At 29.8% G+C, this 6,528-nt stretch overlaps 1 long non-coding RNA gene across 2 annotated transcripts; it reads right to left on the bottom strand.

Moving 5' to 3' along the window:
- Nucleotides 1-304: 304 nt before the first annotated feature.
- On the bottom strand, nt 305-4,947 carry LOC145819925 (uncharacterized). 2 transcript variants are annotated; one of them, XR_014360709.1, is made up of 4 exons: nt 4,416-4,947; nt 3,958-4,029; nt 1,969-2,061; nt 305-1,638 (listed from the first exon to the last, which is right to left on the bottom strand). It is a non-coding gene; the product is annotated as an uncharacterized LOC145819925 (long non-coding RNA). The 2 variants fall into 2 exon arrangements; XR_014360710.1 differs by having other exon boundaries at nt 1,969-2,045.
- Between the last annotated feature and the right edge of the window lie 1,581 nt (nt 4,948-6,528).

The raw sequence follows: 6,528 nt of genomic DNA, 5'->3' as shown, positions 1-6,528 counted from the left end.
TGGATTGGTATTGAATAGCATTGTGAATCTCAGTTTTTTTTTTTTTTGGTATTGAATAGCATTGTTTGTGTTAGAAATATTGGTTGTATACTTTGCATTGGAATGCAGTAAAAGAAATTAAGAATTTGTTGATTTTTTTCCAATTAAACTCAGCAGGGTTGATTTCTTTCCAATTAAGAATTTGTAAGAACTTTTTTCTAGTAAAACAAATTATGAATTTGTTGGAATAATTTTCAATGTTGCAGTAAAAAAAAATTGAATTTATTTTCATGTTGTAGTAAAAAAAAAATACAAAAATCACAAGTTTCATAAACATAATTTCATTTCTTTTAAACATACATCAAGTACATAAAGCACCTTACAAATTCTTACAAATTCATTTCATACTGAACATTAAAGGGGTGGAAATGAAATACACAAGCAAAACCACCATCGATGTCTTCATTATCATGGTCAGTGAATCCATCTTCATCTCCAGCTTCATCAGTCTTCCATTAAACTACACACCTTCCTCAACTCTTGGCTTCTCATCATCAATCTCATCTCTTCCATAGATGGGAGCATATCCAACTGGGTTGCACCAAGCCTAGAAATCACAACCCCTCAAACCCACATTTTCACAAACATAGTACAACCTACCTTTTGAAGGCTTCTTAGACTCCACGATTCTAATGGCTGCTTTTCTCCCACAACGACATTTCTTGCTCATGAACCTCAACATTTGTCCTTCTCCACCTCCAATGCTTGAAGATGACATTTTTTCTAGGTAGACTACATGCAACTCAATATATAAAGCAACAAAGCAATATAAAAAGCAAGGTAAGCTTTTATGTTTAACCCTAGGGGCATTTTCATCTTTTCATTGCGAGGAAACATCATCAGTTCATGCCCACTCGCACCACTCTCGGGTGCACTACACAACCGGTTAGAATATACGAAAAAGCTAATGGTGCACATTACTCCATCAACTACAGGGGAGTTATGTGGTTATATTTGAAAGTGAGGGGGGTAATCCGCACATGACCTAAACCATAGGGGGGAAAAGTGAAGTTTGCCCTTTATTTTATATATATATATATATATACATAAAAAGGAGGTATACTTTGATATTGTAACATTTTCATATACTCTTCTATCCCATTTTGTTTGTACTAGTTGGACCCCACGCGCATAGCGTCATAGTTTTTCAAAAATAAATTACTCTATTTTTCTTAATTTTCCAAATAAATGAAACATATATGCTCATGGGATGTGTGCAGACAAAGATACAAATATGATTAATTGTTGATAAAATACAATAACATGTTTAGTGTAATTGGATCAAGGATTTGCTTGCTAAGAAATATACATTCATAGGTTGCATTAATGTGGTTACTGGAGGAGCTAACTCGTCATCAAAAAGTGTAAATGTGGTCATTGGAGGAGCTAACTCGTCATCAAAAAGTGTAAGCACGATAATGAATATAAGATTGATTAGAGATTCTATCCCAAATCGTCTTACTCTTTTGTATGGAGATTCAGAAATGGATTAGAAAATTCTTATAACTGCATTATAGCTTCATCTTCTATCCCGCCAACTTCCCAATATCATGGTAAAGCCATGCCTTTTGTGTTTAATACCACTTTTTCCAAGTTCACCTACAAATTGATGTTTCAAGTTTCAAATGCTTAACATGGCCATCTAGCAATTGCAAATTGCAAATGTCACACAAAGCAAGAAAATCATTATTTGAAAAATAGGCAACTAATCTGACATAATTAAACCATTTGCATGATCTCACAAAAATCAAAGGCGTGGGAATTGATCTCATAGATAAATTTAGAAGGAAAGATGCATAGCTAAAAATAAGTTTAATTTTTTTACCAATCCATTCATTTATATTCAAACATGGAATAACAATTCTTATAAAATCGTATATTTGATGCTCTAAATTAAAAGAACAAAGGGGAATTCTATTGGAATCATACCTCTTGACATCTTGTTCCAATCTATAACAGTTTTGCAATGTTGAAAGAGTTGTCATTACCATTACTGGAGCAGACATCTATACATACAAATTCCTGAAAAAATTAAAATAAAGTAAACAAACTCCCTAGATAAACAACATTCTGTAATAAACATTCACAAATGATTAGTTGAAAACAATGTGATCCCAACATGGGAAGATTACATTTACATTACGATTTTAAAAAATGAACATGATTATAAAATATAGGATGTAGTTGATGGTTAGATACTATCAATCTTTCATTCAATAATTACTCATAGACTGAATAGAGAAAAGTAAACAACAACGGGAATTTAAAGTCCCAATTCAAAACAATCAAGAACAATAAGTAAAAAAAGAGTCATCCAAGGATAGAGATATAAAACATTATAGAGATCAATGCAAAGAAGAGAAAAGGAAAGCAATAAGCATCATATGCTTATATTTTTTTTGTGAACCTGTGAAACTGAATATGCCCAGGAGGAGTACATTCTAACAAACCTCTCTGCACACGGCAGTGCGTTCTGTAACTATAAATGATAGAATGGATGAACAGTTGCCTACTCCCACAAATTGTAAGAAAATGAACATTGCCCTAGTATGTTGAACAAATCCTGTTCACTATTTCTTCAGAATCATAACATTGAAAGGAAATAAAAACAAATATTTGAATCCAAGTCATGACTTATTGGAAAACTTGTTTGTTGAACATAATTCTTACTGAGAAATACAGATTTTTGGTGAACGCTATACAGATTAGTCCAAATGCTTAGTCCAAATGCGACCGATTAGTTTGGTCTATGTCACATCATTTTTTTTTTTTAAATTGTTGATTTGGTTTTAGAGTCCATCATCAGTAATTTGTAATTTCTTTCTAATTAAATTTGATAACAATCAATTAGGGAAAGATATAAAAAGGCTACTGATTCTATTATTTTGTTTGCTTGGGTAGAAACACGTGATTATTGAGACAGAAAGTGTTTGGAGTGGTTTATTTAACAATTTAGAGTGATACATCTATATTTGGGATTGGGTGGTTTTAGGATGCAAATTACTCAGGAATTGGCAATTGATGGAGAAATTTATGCTTTGCCTACACACCACCTGCAGAAATTTATGCTTTGCCTAATTTTGGTCAACTTTAAATTTCAACGGTATTTCTATGACACCAAGTTCTTAGATTATTAATTAACCATCACTTTTTGAGTAACACAAATAAAAAGATTTCAGAAGATATTTGGAGCAAATCATGGGTAACATATTCTTTGGGCTCATGTTGGGTGGCCTCTTTCCATCTGTGTCTCCAAATAAGGAGACCTTTCACACAGTATCACATACACCTATTCAAAAGAATGTTGTTTCTAGGCTTGTAGCCTTTTTTTTTTCCCCAAACTTTATACAATAAAATTTTTCCTTTGTAAACTACTTTATTAGTGAAACCAAAGCTACAATTTGTCTTCTTTTCTTCATAGTAAATAGAATTGATTGCAATTCTAAAAAAATTAAACCTATTTTACTTTATTTGTTTTCATTTATGGACTTTTGACTTTCAGCCAAGGTAGATTGTTGGCGATCTGATTTGGTAAGCATAATGACAATGATTTTGTGATCAAACTGAAACAGTTGTGATTTCGTCAATGACCAAAATCGGGTGGAATAATTTCTCCATTTCTTCATATTCTACCATATTTTGCATTCTATATTTGTTCCTGTGCTTCTTTGAAGAATTCTTTGTATTAGTTAATGACAGCCCCAATCAACATTTAATTCAAAAACAAAAAGAAGAGAAACTAAACATCATTAGAAGAACACCCCAAAAATTTCATACAAAAGAAATAAATAAATAAAATAAAAATCCTAAAAACCCAAGTCATTGATATCATCAAAAACATAGGAAAAAAAAATACTCATAAAAAATCAAAATGAAAAAGAAAAAAAGAAACCCATTAAAGAAAGCTCATGAACCAACCTTTCCAATTCAATCAACAACCGCTTTTGTGGCCCCCAAATTGAAGCCCCCATTCCTTACCTTTGTTGTCTTCTGCACATAGAAGCTTCATCAAAACTTGGAGCCATTGCAAACTTTTACTAATTTCTATAGATATTTATGATTTAATAACTACCCATCTTATCAAATGAGAATGATAGAATCATAGAAATCTCTGTTTTGTTCCTTGGAATGCTTTATAAGAAAAAGAGAATTCTTCACTAAAGAATGTATCCAGAAACAAGAATGCAAAGAGTATAGAAAAAAAAAAAAGAAAAAAAAAAGATGATGCACTCTGTATGTGTGTGTGTGTGTTTCATTTTGGCATATCATCGAACACATGGTGGACACACAATTAAACAGTTGCGAGGATCAAGAATAGAGCCCCAAATAGACACATTAGGAATAATTTCATAATAAACAAAAGGAAGAAGACACACCTCATTTTTTGCAGGTTGTTCCAACTCATAGAACATACACCAATCCAGTATGCATGGCCAGAAATATATTGAAGGTTCTGTTTCGGTGGCGAGTTTGAAAACCCACTCAACTCTTGAAAATCTTCCACCGTTCCACCAATCGCACCACTCAACTCCTAAAGAGCTTATCGCTTGTGTCATGAGCTTATCCCTTCTTGAAGGTTCCTGCTGCTTGTGGTCTTCTTGAAACGGTGATGGCGGTGTATGCGTTTTGTGCAAGATTCAAGAATGGAGAGATGGTGGCCTCCGATTGGTTGGTCAATCGATTGTAGATGTCGTGGCTATTGTCATTGTTAAGGAAGGATCGAGATAGGAATAGCTTACAAGGAAAGGTGAGTTGTAATTATGATTTGAATAGAAGGGAGAGGTTGGTAAAACGACTGTTAGATTGAAGCGTTAGAACAGCTTCTATGCTTCATAACCAAGCATCAGCATTCTACCACTGTTATATGTAAAACAAGCAGCAGCGTTACGCCAAACAAGCAACAGTGTTACACCACTCCTACATTCTTTTTATATATGTTATAGATTTTTTTTTTTTTCATTTTGGGTTGTCCCAAAATATTAGTTTTATTTGAAAAGTTAAAGTAAAAAATATTTAGTTTTCTAAAATTATCAATTTTAACTGGTTAGAAATATTATTAAAAATTGAAACACAGGAAGGTATTATTGGAATAAGTGTACTAAAATTTAAATACAAATGCAATGATTTTATGTCTCCTAAAAAGTTAGAATTTTTCAAAAAGGACTATTAAAATGGGACGGGCGGAGTATTATTTAGGTACAATTACCACAAAAAAACTAAGGTTTGAGTCTTTTAACAAATTACATCACGAGTTTTTAATTTTGTTAATTTAAATTCTAATTTTTTGATTTGTTTACAATTTAAATTATTCATCTATTTTTATTAAGTAAAATTAATCAGAAAAAATATTTTAGTTATTAAACTCAATGTACGTATATATAAAATATAAAAAATATCATTTTATTACGTTTAATGACTAAAATATCATTTTTTTAGTTGATTTTACTTAATAAAAATAGATAAATGTTTAGATTGAATCAAAAGTTTAGGGATTAAATTGATAAAATTAAAAGTTTAGGTTTTATTTTGATATAAGGGTCAAATTTCGGATTTTTATTTTATTTTTTTTTGTAGTTGTCCCATTTTTTTATTTTAACAAAATCAAAATTATATTAAAAAAATCAAAAATTTTATCCTTATTAAAAAAACAATTATTATAACATGATGATATTGTAAAGCTAGCTAGGGTTAAAATCGATTTTGTCTTTCATATAAAATATATTTTTATTTTATGAAAAATATTATTTAAAGAAAAATTGTTGAAATTGATTTTATTTTAAATTTATTTATTCAAAAATTCAAAAAAATTATATAAATGATTTATACATTTATTTTTCATATCTAACAATAAAGTTAAATAATATAAAATTTGAATATATGCATATATTATGTAATTTGTGGGTCTCGTAGGCCTTCAAGCATCATTATTCCAAGTCTTACCTTAAATTATATCTATGGTCTTATTTTATGGGCCTAAACTGTAATTTTAAATCCTAAAAGTTATAGGTAAGTTGGGCGAGCTTTCAGCTGATGTCCACCACTATTATAAGTTGTTTCACAATGTTGGTATTGTTTGGTTTGGTCTAAATTTTTATTTTTTTTCCTTTTCTTGTTTTATTAATTTTAATGAAAAATCATATCTTAGTTAAAATAAATTATTTTTTAAATATACTTAATCTAAATGTAATTAAAAGTAAAATATTTATGAAAAATTTTAAGAAGAATTCAATAAATATATTAAAAGAAACATAAAAATGTACTAATTTTTTTTTTTTTTTTTTGGGGTATGTTTTTTCTTTAGTGAATTTTTGAAAACTTTTGATGAGAACCATTCATTTTATGAAAGGCAATGTGTTGATCATATTTGAAGAAAAAAAACTAATTCATTTGCTTTTTTATTATATTTACTTTTAAAATGTTGAGCGGTCCATTTTTAAAATCATATATTTTTTAAAGACAAATATAACAAAATTATTTGATTACAATTAT

This window comes from Camellia sinensis, chromosome 2 (genome assembly GCF_055761805.1).
Source record: "Camellia sinensis isolate YWXY chromosome 2, ASM5576180v1, whole genome shotgun sequence".
Taxonomy (NCBI): domain Eukaryota; kingdom Viridiplantae; phylum Streptophyta; class Magnoliopsida; order Ericales; family Theaceae; genus Camellia; species Camellia sinensis.
Note: the sequence above shows the minus strand (reverse complement) of the source record. Positions and strands in the feature narration are given on the sequence as shown.